This window comes from Macrobrachium nipponense, chromosome 24 (assembly GCF_015104395.2).
Source record: "Macrobrachium nipponense isolate FS-2020 chromosome 24, ASM1510439v2, whole genome shotgun sequence".
Classification (NCBI taxonomy): domain Eukaryota; kingdom Metazoa; phylum Arthropoda; class Malacostraca; order Decapoda; family Palaemonidae; genus Macrobrachium; species Macrobrachium nipponense.
Window position 1 is genome coordinate 63,261,382 of NC_061091.1, and position 24,821 is coordinate 63,286,202.

The 24,821-nt window shown below is 45.7% G+C and overlaps 1 protein-coding gene across 1 annotated transcript in view; it reads right to left on the reverse strand.

Moving 5' to 3' along the window:
• Positions 1–24,821, reverse strand: part of LOC135205679 (glucocorticoid-induced transcript 1 protein-like) — a 379,652-nt gene that overhangs the window by 326,615 nt on the left and 28,216 nt on the right. The window lies entirely within an intron of this gene.

Sequence of the window (24,821 nt, forward strand, 5' to 3'; positions counted from 1 at the left end):
CATGGCTAGTGCGGGCAGCGGAGCAGAACGTGAGGGCAGCAGGAGTAGCAGTAGCCGCCGCCCCAGCCCCCTCAGAGCCACCGTGCCCGTACAGGTAGTGGCAGAACCAGAGGCACTCCCTCTGTACCCCCTACCACCCACCCATTTCACCCATTCCCAAACCCCTCCCCCCCCCGAGGTGGCACTAAGGTCATCCTCACGCTAGCCTAAGGCCCCCGGGTCGTGACTCGGTCACGCAATCGGCCCTCGTCAGGGTCAAGGTTGACCTAGCCTAGGCCTGCAGGCTCTCCAAGGGCAGGGGCCTCACTGAGGCTCTGTCTCGTGAGGCCTAGGCCTCCGTAGGTCTGCAATTTTCAGTTGGTAGGCTTAGGTTAGGTTATGTTAGGTGGTAGTCTGCTAAGGTAGTGAATTTGGAATGTTAGTGGTTAATTAGAATGGCAGGTTGTTTTAGGTCGGGAGTGAATCGCAGGTACGATGGGATTCCCAGGAATGACAGAATCGGAACATACCTTTTTAGGAAGGAATGTATCCAGGTATACTGCAGTGGCGCACCGTCCACTATCCTAATATAAATTAGCTTGACCTTTGCTCACCATGCATATTTAAACTGTGCCTTATTTAAGGTAGCTGCGAGCTTTACCCTGATCGTCTATTAACCTAACCTATATACCTATGTCCTCCTCTGAAATTCGTTCACGCGCAGCCTCTTGCCTAAACTCTCCCTTCATGATTTGTATCCAAAATTATTTCCACTTGTGCAGTATGTTTAGCGTTTTGTGCATTGCCAATTAGTTCTCATATTTTATCATTTATGGATATTGCTGGTGTAGTCCAGGGTCAAGTATGGCCATAAATTCATAGGATTTAGGCTAGTAATTAGTTGAGGACGCTAGAGAGGTCGTAATTAATCGGACAGAATAAATGAAGATTGTACGGGACTGGATAAGTATATATTGTGTAGTATCTAGGCATCCCAGATCCATTGCCATATCTATTGATATACTGATAAAACATTTAAGTTGCATAGGATTACCTGAAAGTATTATAGGCCTGTCATTATTTACAAACAGGAGTAGGCTGGGCCTTCCTTTTTATTGTTTTTATTTTCTTTCTGCCTGCGCATTCAGAAAAAAAACTGGTCACATCTACATTTGGAAAGAGAAATTTGCCTCTCTGGCAGGCTGTAGGACAGCTATGTCTGAGGTTTTATGGTACAGGTACTACCTTGGCAGTAGGATTCGCTCCTATCTTATTGCAAAGACAAGGTTAGGGTTAATTAAAACCCTAGATTAGGTTAGGTTAGGCTAGTTTTACATAGACATTAGATCTACAGGTTATACCACTTAAGTGTGCTGATTTTAAGGATCTCTTGACACTACATTGCAATTCAGTTATGCACGATGTCTATGTGCAGTAAAAGTCATTGTATTTGTTTGCTTGTAATATGTCTTGTTCAAGTGCCTAGGTTTAGTCACACCGGCACTGGATTTGTATGCATGTGCTAAATGGTAAATAACAATTTATTAGCAAATATTGATCCTGAAAGATCACAAAAAGTGATTATGCATTGGTTTTAGCAAATATTGATCCTAAAAGATCACAAATAGCAATCTAAGCATTGCTTTAACCTTCTTACATAATATTTTGTTTTCTAGTTTTTCTGTAGTAAAAAGTAGAAGCTTCATAGTACTATAGTTGAAGTTACTGGTGTCATGCATTTCCATTTGTAGGCTTTAGTACATTTTATAGGAAGTGTAAACAAGTGTGTTTTTATTTGGGAAAGTGAAGTCAGGCTCTGTAGCAGTGAAAATTTCATTGATATAGACTGAAGACATTTTATGTCTAAAGAGATTAATTCATCATAACTGCAAAATACATGCTTATTGAGGAATGCATTTTATTTTTAGAGGTTTTATGTATGAATGTGTTGTTTTATGTATGAGATTGTTTGTAACAACAAAATGCTCATCTAGTCTTATGAATCTTGAACACCCTGCTTCCCCAATGTAAAAATGTTGTTTCATGTTTATAAAATTCTATAGGGTGCACATTGTATAGTAGGTATCACTGCAAAAAAACTTTATAGGGTGCTTATACAGAAGTTATCACTGCAGAGTATTTTTGTAAATATAAAATGTAGTTTTTAGTCAACTGTTCTCTAATCGTGGGGATTGCCTTCATGTTTTGAGTTTTACTGTTGGCAAATATGGGTTCATCTAGTCTTTACCTAGCTTTAGGTTTCAATCAGATCGATGTTTTTACATGACACTTTTTCCAAGTGTCTACCTGACATTGACCAAGTAGCATATGAAACCTTTGTTGATTTGGCAGTTTTAGGCAAACTAATTGTTTTTGGTAAGAAAGTAGGATCTTATCCAAGGTTCAGTTTTAAAAGTACACTACTATAGTTAGAGGGACTGTCGTCAGGGTACTTGTGGAAAAGTAGTACATGTATGAGCCTTATATTCCACTATTGTACTTAACATGCTGTATTTATTTTATATTAATTTATTAAGTTTAGCTAGTTAACTATAAATTGATGGATTTATGATGGTTATTGGGTGTTTTTAATGATCTCCAGTGATCCAAAGACATTTGTTGAGAAAACTGGTAAAAGAAGATTACCCTTCTGTAGGTTTAAGCTTTGTGTTTATTTTTGTTCTCCTTTTCATGTTTGTGTATCCTTTGGACAAAGTATACTATTGCTTTCATGAGGGTATAAACCTTCATCTTTTATATGGACATATATACCTTTCAGTGAAAGCCGGTTCATTTGTTGAAGCTTGAAAACGGCCGCCTTGCTGTCAACAAGCCTGCTCTTCAATGGGCTTTATTGTCATAACTTGTTATACATAGAAGCTTTAGAATGTTTTTCAGTGAGTAGTTGATGGCTTTGGATTCCACTGAGTTTTTGCAGAAGTCAGGAGAGCATGCCATTCTTTCACTGCATGGGTTGTCTTTATTTGTTGCTTGCGTAGTGGAAGAAGCACAGGCCAAAATGGAGAAGGTTAAAGTGTTTTGTTATTATGAGGGGAATACAGGATCTAGCCTTCATCAACTCTTGCTCTAACCACTGCTCCTGTAGCTGGAATGGTGTTCATCTGTTCTCTACTTGCTCAATATGGGCATCAATCAGGTGGTGTTTGACCTAGATTCTCTATGGATGGGACACTAGCTCGTGTGCTGCCAGTTCTTGTAACCTCCATCAGTTTGCTAGTCTCCCTTTGTCAGAGAGCAAGGTAGGAACAAAAGTTGTCAGTTCCCTTCCCTTAGCTGTCAGCCAGATATATCCAGGACTGTCAGTATGTATAGGCAGACAAGCTGAGTCACTTAAGGCAGTTAGTATGAATGGAGTGATCCTTGGATCTGCATGTGGCAGAAAGACTGGTTTAGGGTGGGGGAACTCCAGTGATTGGGTCATTCACCACTGTTGACCAGAAAGCTTCCAGTGTCAACTCTCCTTTACTGATACACAAAGCCCCACCTTTCTCCTTTAAAGCATTCCATAGGAGAACTTCATTTTCACCTTTCTACCTGTTCAGCCTTATTGGTTTAGTCATCAACTACTTGCTGGTTATCCTGATCTCAGGATGACTCAATGGCTACCCTATTAGCCACCAAAAGGTGTCCTGGTCATGGTAACTACACATGAGTCCACAGCTGATGTCTACTAGGCACAGTGGGCCATCTTCTTTGGTTAGTGCTGTGAAAAGGGTTGGACCTCTCTACCTTGCATAAGGTTCTTATTGCCCTCGAGGAACTTGGAGCATTCTTTCCCAACTAAACGAACTACACCTTCAGAGTGAGACGTAACTCTTGTGCTTTGCAGTCTCTCCCAGGCCCTTGTGCGAGTTCTTGAGGGAGACTGTGGACAGGAGTGTTACACTCAAGACTGTCTTTCTGCTAGTCCTATTTTCAGTGAAGAGAGGAGGTATACTGCTCAATCACTTAGTTTTGTACATGAAACTTCCCTGACAGATATATACTTAGCTATAGTCCTCCGACGTTCCCGACAGAATTTCAAATCTCGCGGCACACTCGACAGGTAGGTCAGGTGGTCTACCTTACCCGCCGCTGGTGGCGGATGTACGAACCAACTCCCGTAAGCTTGTCAGATTTTTCTCTGTCGCGGGAACGATAACAACTGTTGTCGGTTCCTCTCGATAGTTTTTCGATTCTCGCTTGCCTGGAGTTAATTTGGACTTCTTTTGGTGACGTATTCGCTTTGTTTTGGCTTGGCATACGGCTGTGATTGTGGACCGGTTTGATTTTGAGTTTGATTTTCTTTAACGATGTCTGATCTAGAATCGGTAGTTAAAACTTCGGTGTTGTTTAGTTTGCGTGAATGAAGGATGTAAGGTGAGGTTGCCGAAAGCTTCGGTAGCCCCCACCCCCACACGGTTTGCATGAAATGCAGGGGGAATGATTGTGCGTTTGCTAACCCTTGTAGTGAATGGTAAGGGATTGAATGAAGAAGAATATAAGGCTCTCTCTTCTTATGTTAGGAAGTTGGAACGTGATAGAGTGCGTAAGGCTTCCTCTAGAAGTTCTAGCAGATCTAGAATGAGTGAGTTGGATGTGGATCCTAATAGTACTAACGTAGAATTAGAACCTTCTTCCCAAGTTGCAGCCCCGGCTCCCCGCACCGAAGCCGGAGATTCGCCTTCGGAGGCGGCAGCTCTGAAAGCCAAGAATCGTTCTGTGGATCAGAAGATTCGTCAGTTGGAAGGTAAGGAAGGGAGTGTTAGTGATCAGTGCAGTGTCCCCAGTGTTGTGGAGGGTGCGTCTGACCGGCTCCTTAGTGCCTCTAGGCCTAGACCTCTTCCAGACTCCCAGTTCCAGTGGAGTAGGAAAGTCGAAAGCCGCAGGAGGGCTAGGGAGAGCCCCCACCGGTCAGGCGTCCCCTCCCCGGCAGATCCTGAAGTACGCTCCCAGGCTGCCTCGGATCGCTACAAGAAGGAGCTCCTACGCCAATGCTTCTCTCTTCGTCGTCTCCCTCTCCCGAAGAGAGGTTGGAACTCCCCGTATGCGTCGCGCCCGTTGAAGAGGGCTTGGAAGGCTCCCTGCAGTCCTTTGGCTTCTAGTCCGGTAGGTTTTTCCGGAAGAATCGTCGGTGGAGGCGAAGAAACACAAGAAATCCTGTGATCGTTCTTCTTCTCGCGCTCCGCGCTCGGCGCCTGCTTCCGAGGAAGAATTAGAAGATTCCTCCTACGGAGTACTACCGCGGGACTTCACAAGTGCTCAGATCACGGCGCTAGCAGACTCTCTAGCAGTTAGATCACGTAGGAAGAAGGACGTTTCTCTTCCGATCAAGAGATCTAGGCGCCGCTTCTTCAGAGGATCGTTCTCCTTTCATATGGGGAGGTTTTCGTATGAAGGTGGGGGCTCGCATGAGCGCCCCTCGCTCGCGGGAGCGCCCTCACTCGCGTGAGCGCCCTCGCTCGCTGGCTCTCTTTCAATTTCAAGGCGCCAAACATCGGTAGGACGCTCTATGGAGAAAGAAGTTTTTTCTCCAGATTGGATTCCCGCTTCCGGTAAGCGCACTGCACCTGCTCATCACGCGATTTCTTCAACTCCCTCGCGTGAGACTTCTCCATCAGCAGCCTCAAGATATAGAAGGCGCCCTTATACAAGTAGGCGTTCTTCTTCCAGATGTCACTCTCCTCGAGTATCGGATCGTGACTTCTCTCCTGACAGGCATCTAGAGTCTGGTAGGAGTCGTGCATGATAGACGGCCTACTGTTAGCCGCTCCCCGCAAGGTAGGCGCCAAGAGCCTACTGCACATAGCTCTCCTAGTAGGCGCTGCGTCTCTTTTTAAAAGAGGCAGTCATACCTCCTGATTTATTCTCCCTAAGGGCAAGACAAACAAGAGTCTTTCAAAGCGCCCTTCTCCGTGTAGGCGCTCTCACCCCCGCTTCTAGGCGCACTTCTCCTGACCGTTTGTCTCTTGGTAGGCACCAGGAATCCCGGAAGCGCCCTTCTCCAAGTAGGCGCTCGTTAGTTTTGAAGCGCCCTTCTCCTGAATGTTACCCTCTGTTAGACGTCAAAGAGTCTCGCAGCAGCCTTCTCCTAGTAGGCGCATTTCCGCCTTCCAGTCGAACTTCCGTTGATCGTACGCAACTGGACAGGTATGGAGAGCCGCGCAAGCGCTCTGCTCTCGATAGGCGCTCTTCTCCTGGCAGCCGCTCGCGCCCCAGGATTTTTAGGTGCATAGAGTATAGTAGGCGCTCGCCTCCTCGTAAGCGCCCTGCGGATGTTTCCGAGAATTCTCGGAGTAAGGAGCCCTACCTCTCCTTCGGTCTGAGATTCCCGTAGACTCGAACGAGGGAGTCTCATCGTATACTTCCCAGAATCTTCTCATCGTTCTCCAGTGGATGTGAACTCTTCTAAGAGAGGGCGTTCTCCAACCTCTCGCTCAACTCCTGCTAGGATCCTTCGTCACCTAAGGATCTTCCGCGCATCTGCCTCGACAAGACGTCCTAGAAGGTTGGGATGAGGAACCGAACACTTCTGCTGCTGTCTCTTCTTACAAGAAGCTTACAGAGCTACTTTTACAAGTTTTTGGGGATTCCCTTACGCCTACGGCTCCTCCTTCTCCTCACTCACTTTTTTCAACGGCGAAGACAGCGAAGAGTTCTTCTTGTGTGAGGATGAAGCCAACTCTTTCTATGAAGAAGGCACTGAGGAGTTTTGGTTCCTGGATGGCTTCCAAAGAAGAAGCGGGGAAAACGATGTTCGCTTTTCCTCCTTCGAAGTTATCAGGACGCGCTGGTTTCTGGTACGAAACAGGAGAGCCCTTAGGATTGGGTCTACCGTCTTCGGCTGATTCGGATTTTTCGGCACTGGTAGATTCGACCAAGGAGAACTGCCCTTAACTCTGCTAAGACGACTTGGGCAATGAACGAATTGGATCATTTGCTCAAAGGTATGTTTAGAGTGCTAGAAGTATTTAACTTCCTTGATTGGTCGTTGGGAGTCCTAGCCAAGAAAATTGAAGTGCCAGAGTCAATTTCACCAGATGATCTTATGTGTGTTTTGTCTTGTATGGACAAGTCAGTAAGAGACGGAGCGAGTGAAATCGCCTCCCTTTATGGGGCCGGCATCGTGAAGAAGAGGTCGGTTTACTTGTTCCTTCTTAACGAAGTCGGTCCTCCCATGCTCAGAGGTCTTCTTTGCTGTTTGCTCCTCTGTCTACTCAGTTGTTCCCGAAACATCGAGTGCAGGACATTTCGAGGTCTTTACTTTCGGCCAAAGCCACCCAGGACCTTTTGGCACAGTCGGCAAGAAAACCTCGCCCTTCCTTCCCTACCAAGGCTAAGAAGGAAAAGGCAAGTGTTCGAGAACCCTTTCGAGGGGCATCTTCATCAAGAAAGAACCTCTACGTTTAGAGGTCGTAGACCTTCAAGAAGGGGTAAGACTTTCGCCAAGTCTGTTAAAGCCCCCAAATAACTTGCAAGTCCTTCAAACAACGGTGGGCGCCAGACTCTTAGAGTTTGCAGAAGTCTGGGCCCAAAAGGGGCGGATCCTTGGACCCTTTCTATTTTTGAGGAGAGGTTACCTCATCCCTTTCGTCGAAAGACCTCCCTTGACGACCATCCCAAGGGAACTGACGGCCAGGTACAGAGACCCCATCATGAATCAAGCTCTCCATCTAGCAGTAGATCAGATGCTGGAGAAGGGGGCTATCGAACTAGTGACAGACCATCATTCATCGGGCTTCTACAACCGCCTTTTCCTAGTTCCGAATGTCCTCAGGGGATGGAGACCGGTGTTGGATGTAAGCGCCCTGAACTTCTTCGTAGAAAAGAAGAAGTTCACGATGGAAACGCCTTCATCAGTGCTGGCAGCGCTTCGTCCAGGGGACTGGATGGTTTCCTTGGATTTTCAGGACGCTTACTTCCACGTACCGATCCATCCTTCCTCGAGGAAGTTTCTCAGATTCATGATGGGGGGGAAAATTTTTCAGTTCAGGGCTCTGTGTTCGGCTCTCGACGGCCCCTCAAGTGTTCACGGGGATTTTGAGGAATGTGGCTCAATGGCTTCATTTGAAAGGGGTGAGGATATCCATGTACCTCGACGATTGGCTAATAAGGGCCAATTCAGAAGATCGTTGTTTGAAAGGACTTACAAGTAACTTTAGAATTGACGAAGGCTTTGGGACTTCTCGTCAATTTCAAGAAGTCATCACTAATTCCCGAGCAAGAGTGTGTGTATCTCGGGATACAGATGAACTCTCTGAGTTTTCGGGCTTTTCCTCGCAGGAAAAGGATAGCCCGAGGATTCGAGAGAGTAACAACCTTCTTAGGGAAAGAAGTATGCACAGTGAGGAGTGGATGAGTCTGCTGGGGACACTCTCCTCTCTGGAGCAATTCGTTTCCCTAGGAAGGTTGCACCTGAGACCGCTCCAATTCTTTCTTCATCGGAATTGGAGTCGTCGTTCTCAGGATTTGACGTTCTCCCTGTCGTTATCCCAGGACATCAAGAAACATCTCTTATGGTGGACAGATCCCAACCTCTTTGCGAAGGGACTGTCTCTTCAATCACAGACCCCCAACCTGGTGTTGTTCTCCGACGCTCGGACGATGGGGTGGGGTGCAACTCTGGGAACCAACGAAGTGTCAGGTACCACTGGGTGGGGGATCAGGTAGCCTGGCACATCAACAGAAAGGAGTTGATGGCTGTGTGGGTTGGCTCTGAAGGCTTTCGAGCCCAAAGTCAGAAGATCGGTAGTGCAGGTCAACGACGACAACACTACAGCTCTGGCATACATCAGGAAAACAGGGGGGGGACGCATTCCTTCTCCCTGTACGAGACAGCAAGAGACCTTCTTCTGTGGGCAGAAGAAGAGGAATCAAGCTTCTCACCAGGTTTTCGTGCAGGGAGAAAGGAATGTAAGAGCAGATCTCCTCAGCAGGAAAGATCAGGTCCTTCCCACAGAGTGGACCCTTCATCTGGATGTATGCCAGAGCCTGTGGAAGTTATGGGGCAGGCCACACATAGACCTCTTTGCCACGTCAAAGAACAAGAGGCTGGATCCTTACTGCTCTCCGATATCGGATCCAGAGGCAGTAGCAATAGATGCTCTTCTTCTAGACTGAAACGGACTCGACGTCTACGCGTTTCCCCCCTTCAAGATCCTGGGGCTAACTATCAAGAAGTTCGTAGAGTCCGATTCAACGAGAATGACCTTAATCGCTCCCTTTTGGCCGGCCCCAAGAATGGTTCACAGAGGTACTGGAATGGGTTGGTGGGACCTTCCAAGATCGCTCCCGCTAAGGAGCGATCTACTCAGACAACCCCACTTCGACAGGTACCAACAAAAATCTCCTCGCTCTCAGTCTGACTGGTTTCAGACTGTCCAAAGTTTGGTCAGAGCGAAAGGCTTTTCAGCAGCAGCTGCTAAAGCAATCGCAAGAGCGAGGAGACCATTCAAACCTTGCGTGTATACCAGTCAAAGTGGGGATGTCTTCAGACGTTGGTGCAAGAGGAAGAACATTTCCTCTTCTCCGTACCTCTGTGACCCAAATTGCGGATTTCCTATTTTCCTCAAAGAAGAATGTCATCTGGTTGTGTCAACTATTAAGGGATACCGCAGTATGTTGGCGGCGGTATTTCGGCATAGAGGCTTAATTATATCCGATGATAAGGACCTGCATGATCTTATTAGATCATTTGAAACCATTAAGCGTCCTCAAAATGTTAGTACCGAAAAAACTTAGGAAATAATAAGACGTTACGATCCTCCAATTCGGCGCAGGATACGTCCTAAGATTCGAACGCCTTCCTGGCTTAGCCTCATTTTCAAGGACTTGACGAATGAAGCTAGCTTCCTTTTGGCCGGCCCTAGCGTTACAGCTAAAAGAGTGAGTGAGCTCCAAGCTATTGAGGGCAATAGGGTTTAAGGAAGATTCTATGGTATGTTTTCGTTTCTTTTTCCAAGTTTTCCTTGCAAAGAATGAAAACCCATCACGACCTTGGCCCAGGAGCGTTTAAGTTCGTAGTTTATCTTTTCTAGTAGGGGAAGAGCCTGAAAGAACTCTTTGCCCTATGAGAATTATGAAGTATTTCCTTAAAAGGAAGGAAAAGGAACAAACCTTAAGGCTAATCAAGATGTACTTTGGTGCTCCGTAAAGGACCCCACTCGGCCCATGTCGAAGAATGCTCTTTCCTTTTTCTGAGAAGCCTTATTACAGAGGCACATGTTGCCTGTAAGGAAGATCAGTTTAGACTACTGAAAGTGAAAGCTCACGAGGTGAGAGCCATCGCAACTTCGCTTGCATTCAGAAAAAATATGTCTGTGCGGAACTTGATGGAGGCGACTTTTTGGAGATGCCAATCGGTTTTTTCGCAAACCACTACCTACGTGATGTAAAAATCACATATGATAAATGCTTCGCCTTGGGGTCCTTTCGTATCGGCGGATTCGGTGCTGGGGCAGGGAGCTGAAACTTATCCTGTGTAAATTTTTTATATGTTTACCCTATATTTTATATTGTTGTTTTTTGGTGTCTGAAAGAGGTTGCAGGAGGCACCTCTTTTTGTCGTAATATTAACCCTTTGTATTTTGGTTAGGTGGTCTGGTGGGTTTTGGCTCCTTGCAGAGGTAGTGGTAAGGATCTGTTAGGTAAGCGGACAAGGTCCCTCTAACAGCATCCGACTTGGATTCTACCACAATAGGGGGGATCACATATCCCAGTGGTAGATCCGAGAGTCTTTCAGCATCAGGTCACGTCCTAGCTGTAGCTCTCCAGGCAATGCAGACTCAGAGATAGTATCTATGAAGTCTTCATCCTGAAAAGGTGAGAACCAAGCCAAGGTTTGGTTTTTATATCCTACAATTAGTTGTTTCCCGTCTTACCTGTATTATTGAGCTGTCTCTTACCCTCCACCAAGGGTGCCAATCAGCTAAGTATATATCTGTCAGGGAAGTTCATGTACAAAAATGATATTGTTAAACTACAATAAAGTTTGTACATACTTACCTGGCAGATATATACGATTAATGGCCCACCAGCCTCCCCTCAGGAGACAGGTGGAAGAGAAAAATCTGACAAGCTTACGGGAGTGGTTCGTACATCCGCCACCCAGCGGCGGGTAAGGTAGACCACCTGACCTACCTGTCGAGTGTGCCGCGAGATTTGAAATTCTGTCGGGAACGCGGAGACTATAGCTAAGTATATATCTGCCAGGTAAGTATGTACAAAACTTTATTGTAGTTTAACAATATCATTTTGATGTTTGAAGGGCTGGGATTTTTTTTTTTTTTTTTTTTTTTTTTTTTTTTGTTTTTTTTTTTTTTTTTTTTTTTTTTTTTTTTTTGAGTGGCAAAAGCTCAGAGCCTGTTTACTTCCTGACTGGAGATACAAGTGTTTTTTATTTTTTTTATTTCAGTCCTTCAAGGCTTTATAGGTGGGAGTTATGATGATGATGCTGTTGTGTATAGTGAGACTCATGTTACTATCTGCACATGATTAATTTTGACTTCTTGAGGTCGTCAAGTAGGCATACGAGTCAGAAGGCAAGGGGTCCACGAAGATAGGGACTTTGTTCTATCCCTGAATATCAATAAGAAACTTGTTGGTGTTGCTGATATCAAGAATTGGCATCTCACACATCTGGTGACTGTTCAACATGTGTAGCTTCCTGAGTTACAGAGGACAAAATGCCTCTTGCCTTAGGTGTTTGGTTTTGAAAAGTTGGTTGAAAGTAGGTATTATAAACAAGACATATTTTCTAGTGTATAATTAAATTAATTGAGACTCATAATGAGAAAAATGTTTTGTAGGAAACATACAAAATTCTGCCTTTTTTAGTAGGAATGTTGGTTAATGGTGGCAAGTAGGTGAATGGTAGGGTACCCATCAGCTTCTTTGTGTGTCATCAAGTCATATCTTCAAATATGTTCTTGCAGCTCAGACTTCTTGAAGGATTATGAGAGGTTAGGTGAGGAACTTCATGGAAGGGCCGATCGCATGCTTTTCTATTGATCTTTTCTTGTTATCTTTTTTGGATTGTGAGCATGCTCTTGCCTTGGTGTCGTCTCATCCTCTACATGTTTGATAACCCCACTTTTGAGTATCATGGGTACAGTAGCACCTCATCTTATTAGACACTGTGGAGTTATAAGTAACAAAAGACTTTCAAAATGGTAGTCTACCAAAAAACTAGAATAATGTAGCTGATAAGTACAGAAGTCTGCTAAGTTGATGTTTGGGAAGTTGAGGTGTTATCTTTTGTGTTGGGGAGGCATTTGCAGTATATGGGAATCCTTGCATTATTACTGCATTATTACACCTGGAAGGTGATCAATCACTTATGCACATACTTTTGTCTATCTGGATTGTTCATACCTCTGCAACAGTCATTGATTCTGTTCTACTGATGCACTTGGCTGTTGTCCAATGGGTCTTCACCATGTAGTAAGAGGTTTAATGAGAGGACAGTAAAAGGGGGGGGGGGGGGGGGGGGGGTCTGTAGGAAACATTGGTTAGTGTGTGGGGGCTTACTCATGCACGTGGAAAAAACCGCAATATGCAAGGAACTGGTTGTGGTGTGAGGATCCTTTACCTTCATAACCAATGTAAGGATTACCGCTGGCTCTCATGATGGTATTCATTCTTATGACATTTTGTCATAAGAATGACTACTTTTCTTGAGCAGTTGCAAAGGTCTACTTATGTCAATTACTACCTTTTGTAATGAAACGTGGCTTGGTTTTGAAGATTTTTTTTTGTTTAGTTTTGTTATGTTAATATTGTATGTTTTCCTATCATCTCCTTAATTGACAGTGTGGGTGCATGGGTCTCCAGTAGCATGCTCGCCACAGCAGTCAACCAGACACATTCCAGGATGATGGATGAATGACAGACAAGCTCGGTCACTAGGGTCAGTGTTAGCGACAATTGTTCTTGACATCTTGATGTTTCAAAGAATTGTTTGATCTAGGAAGACAGTTGGGTTATTCCTTCAATCTCGACACACCAAAGCTGATACTGTTCGGCTGTGTCTTTACAGACCGTGGGCATAACAACCATCGACCATACCATTGAAAATATCGCTTCTCGTCCGGTCAGCGAAGTTTAGCAATGATTGGGTGTGTCAGTACTTGGATACTATGTGACCTCCTGGGAACACCAGGTGCTGTTGATGTCTAGGAGTTGTTTTTCGCATCCATGGTTAGAAACATTGGGGCTAGTCATTACTACTTGGATAAGTGACCACCTAGGAACTTGCAGATGCTGTTGGTATCTAAGTGACGTCTTTTGCATCCATGATTCAAGTCTTGGGCCCATGACTTCCTGTCATTCTGCCTGATTCGTGGGGAATCAGCAGTGTATGAGCATTCCGTTTTTAAGACTAAAGGCTACCTAGTGCTCAAAAACCTTTTGTGTTATCAGACAGACATCCTCCACAGCTGACATGGTGGACAGTACGTTCTGGGCAAGATTTTATAAGGTCAGGGGCATTGGTCTGCCCCTAGCATTCGGGAGGTACCTGTTTGATAGGTACTAAGGACAGGAATGTGGTCACAACAGATCACATTTGCCTCCTTTTTACCTTTGTGGCATTGCCCTTGGATTGTTGGTCTCTCTTGTTTCTGTGGTGGCTGCTCAACAGTCATGTAGATCACCCAGCTCTTGAGGACAGGTAGCATCTCGCCTAAGGAGTACAGCTGCAAGGAGGAGATATGTGTGGACTGGCTTCCTACCTTTTCTTTTATCCCCTGGACGGGCATATATGCAGGTGTTCTAGATGACTGAGTATCCTGTCTATAATTAGCTCTTTTTGGATTAATAGATGCAACTACCCTCTTTCTAGCAAAGGGAGAGAGGGACTGGCAATGAACACACCTGTTGGTTATCTTCAGCTTTATTTTCCTCGTAAATACGTAAAGTGCACTGTATGTATGGGAAGGATTCCTTGCCTTCCATTGGCAGCCAACTTCCAACAGCCACCTTGTTTTAAGTTAACCGACTGGCTTCAGCTTGTGCTGAAAGCAAATCCATATGTAAAGACCTCAGGTTTGTATGTTAGGAGATACAAATTACTTACTTTAAAAATTTGTCATTTTAACATTAGTTATGTTGGTGGTTGTTCAGTACATTGGGGATACTACATACTTCAACAACCATTATTTACAACATGTCTTATTACTTTTGCAATTGTGATTGTGTGTTAGGGATACTAGAACAAGAAATTAATATTTTTCTGTTTGTTTCAGAAACCTGTTTTCATTTAACGAAATAGTTTTAAAGTCTATAGTTTTGACACTTCTTAGCTATTAATTTGGTGTTCATACAGAATACTAACTCATTCTTACAGTAAGCATTTGATTTGTAAATTAAAGAAACATCATTATTAATGAACTATGAAGCTCTTGTACTTCTCCTACTGCTATGGATTGTTCGGTACTCTGCAGAGGGGCACTGGGTTCTTTTCTGTTCTCTTGCTCTCCTCTTCCATCCTGATTTTAGAACTGCTGATAAGGGTTTTCCTTCAAGGTTTCCCTTAAGTACTACCATCTCCAGGAAAAGGGATACTGGTCCTTAACTCCCTCTTTAGGATTGAAGCTATAGAAGGAAGAGTTGCTGTTTGTGATCGACTTTCAGTGATACTTCTCTGGGGGTTCAGTTTGGTTTCCTTCTTGACTGTTCTCTGTGACTGTCCAGAACTGAGGCACAGTTTACTACTGCCTGATGCTCCCTTATATCCTTGGAGTTACCAGAGGTTATTGGTGGACTGGGGGGAAGAAGTGGGGTGACTACATGGGACTGATCTCCCCATTCATGAAAGGTCTCGTCCATGACATGAGATGGCTCCTCGGTCATAATTCTTTTGGTTATAGTTAGGCAGCTCGTAATAGATAATGCGTTTTCCTCGTCCCTGTACTCAGGACAAGGTCAAGGGGGTGGACCTGCAAATACATGAAAATGCTGTGAAGGGAGGAGGTTATCTCAATAATGAAGTATGTATTACAGAGGCTTTTATTTGAAAATAGTACAAGTAGGTCTGAATTATCATTTCTGATAGTGGACGGTAGTTTATCATCTTATAGTTGTAGGCAGCCTTAGCTTATATAATTTTTTTACTTCAGGTTATATCAGAAATGATCATGAATCAGATGAAATGACACAGGAGGATGTCATGCACCAGAGGTGGTGAGAGTCGTCAAAGAAACACAATAAAATTTGCGAATGGAAGAATCTTGAAGATTCAGTTTCATACATTCAACTTCCCTGTCAGATATATACTTAGCTATAGACTCCGTCGTCCCCGACAGAAATTCAAATGTTTCGCGGCACACACTACAGGTAGGTCAGGGTGATCTACCGGGCCTGCCGCTGGGTGGCAGGAACTAGGAAACCATTACCGTTCTTGAACCAGAATTTTCTCTGTCGCCGGAGCTGGTAACATCGTTTGCTAGTTCCTCCTGACTTTGACTTTCGAATTTCATTACGCCGTTGATCTTTTGGACTGCTATTTGGTGACGTATTGGATCTCTGGTTTGGCATACGCTATTGTGGACTGTTTTTTTATTTCGGATTTGGATTTTTCTCATAATGTCTGACGTTTCGATTTCGTTCAGAGTGTGTGTGAATGAGAGTTGTTATGTGAGACTACCGAAAGCTTCGGTAGATCCTCACACCACTTGTAAGAATTGTAGAGGGAATGTATGCTCACAATTGAATACATGTGATGAATGCAAGGATTTAAATGAGGAGGAATGGAAGATGCTTGATTCCTATTTGAGAAAGTTGGAAAGGGATAGGGCTAGAAAAGCCTCTTCCAAGAGTGTGAGTAGGTCGGTCTCTAACGAGCCAGTTAGCGGGCGATTGCCTATCTCTAATCCAATTGTTTCCTCCCATACAGCTTTACCTTCTCAATTATCCGACTCTGGAAGTTCAACATCGGAAATTGCAAGTCTGAAAGCTTCACTTTTGGAAATGGATTGTAAACTAAAAGAATTAGAAGGTAAGCATAGTAAAAGTGTTCCCAGTGAAGTGGAGGGTGCGTCTGATCGGCTCTGTCTCACTCCCAGGTCTAGACCTCTTTCAAGCTCCCAAGCCCAGAGGAGAAGAAATGTCAAAAGCCGCTGGGAGGTTTCAGAGAATCCCCACCGGTCAGGCATCCCCTCGGCAGATTCTGTAGTTGTGTCCCAGACTGCCAAGGATAGTCGTTGGAAAGACGTCCTGAAACAGTGCTTTTTATTGTAGTGTCTTACCGAACAATTATAGAGCCGTGATTTCCACGAGCGGCAGGATACTAAATTCAAATTTAGCGCGTCGGCGTCGCCAACACTGGTGGTGATGACGTCATCTCCCTCCACTCGCGGGGAGAACCAGGTACAACTGCCCAGGTGAATCCAATTCTTTTCCTGCCGGCGTCCGGTGAACATCGGTGGTCGGTGCGGTTGGATAACTTTGCTTCGCTTTTTTCTTCTGGATTTGATCTTCGGAATTGGTGAAGTACTCTTTTTTGGCGTTGTTGTTATTTTTGCTTTTTATTTAGGCGTTGCCATGTCGGGGATTCTAGTCCGTCGGGAGTTAGGTTTTGCATCTCAGGATGTAAAACTAGATTATCCAAGCTAGAGTATGATTCTCACACTAAATGTGTTAAGTGTAGGAGACAGGTTTGTTCAGCAGATCGAACATGTAACGAGTGTAGTGATTGGACTGATTCTCAATGGAAGTTTTTTAGTTCATACTCGGAGAAATTAGCTAAAGACAGAATTAGAAAAGCAGCGCTTAGGGAAAGTAGACTTAGCTCTGCTTCGTCTTGCGATGCATCTGTTCCTTCTGTTTCTCCTCAAATTGTTATGTCTCCTTTAACTACACCTCCTATTCCTCCTACTAATCCCACTTCTCCGGCTTCCCGTGTAGTTTCTTCCGACACCATTGCCAGTCTGGAATCGAGGTTAGATCAGAAAATTTTCGGTACTAGCGAATACGGTTTTGCAACTTGGTAATTCAGTTAAGACGTTTTTGGAGAAAAGCGGCCTCAGGTAAGAGTGTAGTTGAGGGTGCGTCTGTCTGTCCTGACACGTCTCCTAGACAAAGGTCACTGTCCAGCTCCCCCGCACCGGGGAGAAGACATACCGGAAGTCCAAGGGAGTCGATCGGGATTTGCCCACAGACAGGCGCCTCTCTTGTTGAGCCTGTTGCGCCTCAACAGGGCTCGGTTAAGCGTTGGAAAGGTGTTGCGGTCAGACGCCTTTCAAATGATTCAAGCGATTCGTCTCCGGTCGCACGGCGCTCTTGGCGAGATTCGCCCGTTTTCGCGTCCTTAAAAGGCGTTCAGGCGCCGATTCTTCGCCTCCTCCAGTCAAGCGGTATAAGGAGCCTGAGAGTAGGGTTATTACGCCTCGGCCGTTAGCGGCTCGTTGCGTCGCCTCAATCTGTGCCTTTTTCGGCTCCATCTACTAGTAGAGATTGTGGTTTTAGCGCTGTAGCTAGCAGTTCTAAGGGTGTTTCTTTAGGCGCTTTTTTCGTCTGTTACGCCTGATGCGCCTGTTTCGCCTCGAATTTCGGCGGCTCCGAGCGAGGCGCAAGTAGTTTTTCCGCCTCATGCTGAACATTTAGGCTCTTCCAAGCCTACGTTAACTGTTTTTGATTCGTCTCTGGCGCCTTTGCGGCAAGCAGTTAGAGATGTTAACCAACTGGATGAATGAGTCCAAGGGTGGTTCGAAACCTTCAGATCCGGTTGTAGTTCCGTCTACTTCTTCGGCGGTATCGGAGAATGAAGAAGAAGTAGAGGAGGAGGATTCACATCACCTCTCGTGTTTATTCACGTCTCCTTAGATTTCTTCTGGTATCTTATCCATTATTATTTTGAGAAAGCGGCTCCGCGCTCCCCCAACTCTCGACTTTTTTGATGAGGAGGAAAACTTCAGACCCTCTCCTCCCAAAACTTGTTCTATCTAAAGCGGTTAGACATTCGTTGAAAGAGACGGAGAAATGGATGTCTATGAAAAGAGACTTAGGGAAGGCTCTTTTGCTTACCCTCCCTCTAAGTTGCTTCGTAAGAGGTATAGGTTTTATGTAACTGGAAGCTCCTTCTCTGGGAGTTTCTGCCTCCTCCAGGGAGACTTCTCCAGTTTAATCGACTCTCTAGAAGATCTGCTTTCGCCGCAGCGAAAGTTTTCTTTACAGCGCCTGAGTTGGACCACGTTGTAAAGAATCAATTTAAACTTTTGGAAGTCTTTAGCTTCCTTGATTGGACTATTGGCGCTTTAGCGGCCAAGATCGAAGACTGTCCTTCTCTTTCCCAGGAGTTAGCGGAGGATTGGATTGTTGTTCTGTCCTGTGCGGACAAATCCATTAGGGATGGATGTGATGAGTTAGCTTCGCTCATCGCCTTTGGTACCCTTAAGAAAAGGCAACTTTGGTGCTCCTTTGCTTCTAAAAGGGTTACGTCCCAACAGAAGTCTGCTCTCTTGTTTGCTCCTTTTGTGAAAGATAACCTCTTTCCAGACGATGTAGTGTTGTCAATTTCGTCTGCGCTAGATAAGAAATCTACTTCGGATTTACTGGCACAGTCTACTAAGAGACCTAAAGCTCCTGTGGAGACTGTTCCTTCGGTTTCTCCTCTGGCCCAAGCGCCTTTTCGAGGGAGAAAACCCAAGCGCTTCTTTCGGCCGAAATCGAATTTGCGACCTCAGTCTAAGGCCTCGGCCAAGGTTAACAAACCTTCCAAATGAAAGCTCGGTTCTTCATGCACCAGTGGGAGCCAGGCTGGCTCTGTTTTGGGAGGAATGGGAAACAGAGGAGCAGAAGCCTGGGTAGTGCAAGTACTCAAGTTCGGCTATCGTATTCCTCTCGTTTCACCTCCCTCGTCTCACCTGTGCCAATTCCATTCCAGGCATACTCTCCGGGCTCAGACAAATTTCTGGCGCTAGCCGCAGAAGTGGAAGCGCTTGTTCTCAAGAAGCGATAGAACAGATAGAAGGGGATTTTCCTCCAGGCTTTTACAATCGCCTTTTTGTAGTTCCCAAGTCATCAGGGGGCTGGAGGCCGGTTTTGGATGTGAGCGCCCTGAACTTGCATGTCCAGAAAACAAAATTTCATATGGAGACCACTCGGTCGGTTCTGGAGTCCATCAGACAGGGGGATTGGATGGTCTCTCTGGACATGCAAGACGCTTATTTTCACATTCCGATACATCGCGAATCTCGGAAGTACCTGAGGTTCATGTCGAAGGCAAGGTGTTTCAGTTTCGGGCGCTTTGCTTCGACTAAAGACGACCGCTCCTCAAGTTTTCACCAGGTTTCTATCCCCGATAGGAAGCTGGCTACACATATTAGGAGTAAGAATCTCCCTCTATCTGGACGATTGGCTTCTCCGGTCGGAATCAGAGAGTCGGTGCATGAAGGACCTTGGAACAACTCTGGATCTTGCCAGAAAGTTAGGAATTCTGGTCAACAAACAGAAGTCCCAGTTGGTTCCATCTCAGAGCATCCTTTATTTGGGGATGATTCTGAATGCTCAAGTTTTTCGGGCTTTTCTGTCCCCGAAGAGGGTTCAAGGCTGTCTGGAGGACAGTTCAGGAGTTCTTGGACAAAAAGGTAAGTTCTGCCAATCAGTGGATGAGGCTCCTGGGCAAATTGACGTCAGTGGAGAAATTTGTGACGTTGGGAAGACTGCACATGAGACCTCTGCAGTTTTCCTGAGAGCCTCTTGGTGCAGGAAGACACAACCAGACTCGATTACCTTTCCTGTCACAGATCAAATAAAAGAGGACCTAAGGTGGTGGCTCTCTCGAGCAAGGTTGGAAGAAGGGTTAGATTTACGACCCATCCTCCCGAACCTACAGTTCTTTTCCGACGCATCGGTACACAGTTGGGAGCCCTACTGGGAAATCAACGGACTTCAGGAGCTTGGTCGGAGAAGGAGAAGAAGTTCCACATAAATGTAAAGGAACTGTTAGCAATTTTCTTAGGGCTCAGACAGTTTCGGAGCTTAGTAGATAAGGCCGAGTAGTGGCAGTGCATTCCGACAACTCCACGGCTCTCTCGTACGTGCGGAAACAGGGGGGGACTCAGTCTTTCTCTCTGTACGAAGTAGCCAAGGATCTCCTCCTGTGGTCAAACGAAGCGAAGGTTCAGCTAGTCCCGAGATTTGTTCGGGAAAGATGAACGTCCTGGCGGACGAGTTAAGTCGTCAACAGCAAGTGTTACCTCTGGAGTGGACTTTGGACAACAAGATTTGTCAGAAACTTTGGCGCTTTGGGGACGACCGTCAATAGACCTGTTCGCGACATCGAGGAACAACCGTCTTCCTCTCTTTTGTTCTCCAGTCCCAGATCCTCTAGCTTGGTCGGTGGACACAATGCTGTTGGATTGGTCGGGTCTGGAAGCTTATGCATTCCCTCCGTTCGTCTCAATAAGAGAGGTGCTGAACAAGTTCATGTCGCACAGCAATGTAACGCTAACGTTAATCGCTCCCTTTTGGCCCAGGAAAGAGTGGTTCCCGGACCTTCTCCAGTTGTTAGTAGACTTCCCCAGACTTCTTCCTCCAGAGAAGTGGCTTCTCAAACAACCTCACTTCAAGAGGTTCCACCAAAACTTGTCCGCTCTAGCTCTGACAGGGTTCAGACTGTCCGGAATCTTGTCAGAGCGAAAGGATTTTCAAGAAGAGCTGCAGAAGCTATCGCTCGTTGTAGGAGAGAGTCTTCTAACAAACTCTATCAAGGGAAGTGGAGAATCTTCAGAGAGTGGTGTAGAAGTGCTAAAGTCTCTACTTCTGCGACCTCTTTAACAGAAATAGCAGATTTTTCTTCTATTTCTTAGGAACTCTAAGAAACTGGCTCCTTCGACGATCAGAGGATATAGAGCCATGCTCTCTTCGGTTTTCGACATCGAGGTTTGGATATTTCCTCCAATTCAGATCTGTCGGACCTCATTAGGTCTTTCGAAACCACTAAGCTCCCGCAAGATACAGTGGCTTGGAACTTAGATGTGGTGCTTAAGTTCCTCATGGGGCCACCGTTTGAGCCTTTGAAGTCGGCTTCACTCAGGAACTTGACTAAGAAGGCACTCTTTCTTATTGCACTAGCTTCTGCTAAGCGTGTCAGCGAATTGCACGCTATAGACAAAAGAGTCGGTTTCTCTCAAGGCAATGCTGTATTTTCGGTATCTTTGACCTTTCTAGCCAAAAATGAGAATCCTTCTAATCCTTGGCCGAGGAGTTTTGTGGTAAGGAACTTATCTGATTTGGTTGGACATGAGGAGGAAGAAAGGCTCTTATGTCCAGTCAGGGCTATTAAGCAGTATCTGTTTGCCACTAAGGGTATCAGAGGACAATCTTCTAAGCTCTGGACCTCGGTTCAAAATCCCTCTCGTCCTCTTTCTAAGAATGCTATATCGTTCTTTATTAGAGAGCTTATCAGGGAAGCTCACTCGCAGTCCGAGAACGACAATCTTTCCGTTCTGAGAGTTAAAGCTCACGAGGTTAGAGCAGTGGCAACTTCTTTAGCATTCAGAAAGAATTTATCTTTAGCTTCGATTCTTCAGAGCACGTTCTGGAGATCGAATTCGTTTTTGCGAGTCATTAATCTCAAAGAGATAGAAACGGTTTTTCGAGAATTGTAAAACGTTAGGTCCGGTGGCGGTTTCTGGCATGGTGTTGGGAGAAACGGCACAGGGGTCGTCACCTCTATGCTAACTTTTCACCTTGAATAGGTTGTCGAGTTCAAGGGAAGCTGGGGGTACTGAGTACCTGGGATACTCACCAGTCTGTTAGGTCAGATTTTACAATGGTTGGGTATATATGTTTTTAAATCTGGTGTTGGTGACAAATGTTTTGTATGATTGAATTTCTGGTCTTAGCCCAGGGCAAGGGCAATCTTTGTTGTTACTATCCTCCGTCAGTCAGCCTTGACTCGCTTGAACTACGGAAGGATTCCACTCCTGTAGAGGCTAACTTTGGTCAAATTCCAATTGCCTCTACAATAGTAAGAAGAGCACCGACCAGAGGCAGTAACAGTCTGCTGTAGCTCTCTTACAAGGTAAGGTACAACAGACACCTTGAGTGTTTACTGGTATTGGCAATAAATGTAAACCATTTAAAAATACTAGTGGTCCACTGAATCCCCACCTTCCCATAAATGTGTAATCAGCTCTATAATTGTTCGGTAAGACTACTACAATAAAAATGAAATTTTCATTATTTAACAAAAATGAAGTTTTATTGTATACTTACCGAACAATTATGATTATACCCACCCTCCTCCCCTTAGGTGGACGGACGGGCAGAAAGAATTGGATTCACCTGGGCGGGAGTTGTACCTGGTTCTCCCGCGAGTGGAGGGAGATGACGTCATCACCACAGTGTTGGCGACGCCGACGCGCTAAATTTGAATTTAGTATCCTGCCGCTCGTGGAAATCACGGCTCTATAATTGTTCGGTAAGTATACAATAAAACTTCATTTTAATAATGAAAATTTCATTTTCTTCTTCTGATTTGTCTTAGAAGAAAGGATGGAGTTCTGACAGATTATCGAGACCTTCGAAGAGATCTTGGAAGTCTCCAGTATTTGACTCTAGCCCGGAAGAATTTCCGGAAGAATATCCTCCGGAAAAGAAGAGAAAGGAGGTATTTTCGGAAGTTCCTTCTCCTTCATCGGAATTAGAAAAAGAGGACGCAGCTACGAAGATTTTGGAGCAAATGCAAAGGCAAATATCTTCATTAGTTGGAGTTCTTAAGAAGGACCTCCTAGAAGAAAGGATCAAATTCCTTCCAATTAAAAGATCCCGTCCTATGGAACTCTCTGAGAGCTCGGACGAGGCGCCTGCCAGGAGGAGCCTGGCATCAGCCAGACGCCAGGCTCCTGTCAGGCGCAAAGCGCCTACAAGGCGAGAGGATTTTCATGGATGGCTAGAAGAGCCTGAAACTCCTACTAGAAGAAAAGCGCCTGAATCGAAGCCGGCAAAAGCTTCTGAAACTTTTGAAATCAGACGCAAAGCGCATGAGACTCCTGAAATCAAACGCAAGCGCCTGAGGCGCCTGAAGCGAGACGAAAAGCACTTAGGGCGCCTGAAATGAGGCGAAAAGCGCTTGGGGTGCCTGAATCAAAGCTCAAAGCGCCTGAAACGAGGCGCAAGGCGCCTGAAGCGCCTGAAATGAGGCGCAAAGCGCCTGGAGTGCCTAAAGCGGCTGAAGAGCCTGATTCTAGACGTAAAGAGCCTGAGCCTACTGCCAAGCGTCGGGCGCCTGAATCTCATTTCAGGTGCCTCGCTCCTGAAGCACCTAATATCCATCAAGTGACAAGTAGGCGCAAGGACTTATCCAAACTACATGGACCAGGCTTCAGGCGCTATGAATCAGAAGCATTGTCGGAGTTTGAGGCGGACTTGGAGGCTCCTCTTTGGGATTTTTTCTCAGGATCAGTTTTCGCCTGACAGGGTCTCTAGACGTCGCACAGGCGGGCCGTAGCCCCCCCCTGTCAGGAGGGGCGTGATTCTGAGAAAATGGAGAGACATTCAAGGACTTCTCCTGATAAGGGCGAGAGTTGTCGCAACGGCGGCCGTCGTCCTTGTCAGGAGGGTCTTAGTGTAATCAAAGATAAAGAGCAACATCGGCCTTCACCTGGGAGGGACTCAAGACGTCGCACAGGCGGCCGTAGCCCTTGTCAGGTTGCAGTCGGTGTTGTTACGAGCCCTTCACCTTCCCGAGAGAGGAGTCCTCCTCCAGTTGCGCACTCATCTCCAAATATAACTCATCAAGATTTAGAAGATGTCTCGGACTCTGAAGAAAATAAGGGGGCAGGTCTTTCAGACTATAAGACCTTGACAGCCCTCTTATTAAAAGAATTTGGAGAGTCTCTGAGCCCTGCTGCCCCCTCCCCTCTCCTCCCGGTCTTTATTTTCGAGTACGAAGACTGCAAAGTCTTCCTCTTTTTTTTGAAGATGCAACCGACCATCTCAATGAAGAGGGCTTTGCAGTCTTTCGGAAATTGGCTTAAAACCAAGGAGGAGGCGGGAAAGACTGTGTTTACCTGTCCCCCTTCCAAGCTATCGGGAAGGAGAGGGATTTGGTACAACACAGGAGAATCAATGGGACTTGCTCTTCGGCCCTCCTCTGCTGAGCGGACTTCTCGACCTGGTGGACTCGGCAAGGAGACACGCTCTTCCATCGGCCAAAAACGAGCTGGACAATGTCTGAAACGGACCATCTCCTCAAGGGAATATTCCATGTCTTGGAAGTTTTTAACTTCCTAGACTGGTCCTTGGGGCTTTGGCCAAGAAGACTCAAGACCCTCAGTTTTTAGAACCAGAAGTCTTGCATAGTGTGCTTGCCTGTATGGACAAGGCAGTGCAGGATGGATCGGCTGAAGTGGCATCCCTTTTCGGGGCAGGAGTACTGAAGAAGAGGTCTGTCTATAGTTCTTTTTTAACTAAGGCAGTCTCTCCAGTACAGAGGGCTTCTCTTTTATATACCCCTCTGTCTAAGCAGTTGTTTCCTTCTCAGTTAGTGAGGGATATTTCCCACACTCTTACTGAGAAGGCAACACAAGATTTGCTGGTGCAATCTGCAAAGAAACCTAGACCAGCTGTTCCTGTCACGAAGAGGGAGCCAAGAACTGCCCAACAGCCCTTTCGAGGCAGCACTTCAAGCCGAGCCCCAAGGAAGAGAGGAGGGGAAAAAAGAGGAAGATCTTCTATCAGAGTCCCGAGAAAGAATCCAAAATGAGGTTCCAGTCCTCCAAGCACCAGTAGGGGCCAGACTTCTGAAATTTTCAGAAGCATGGGCTTCAAGAAAAGCGGATGCTTGGTCCCTACAAGTTCTCAAGAAAGGATACCTCATCCCCTTCAGGAACAGACCT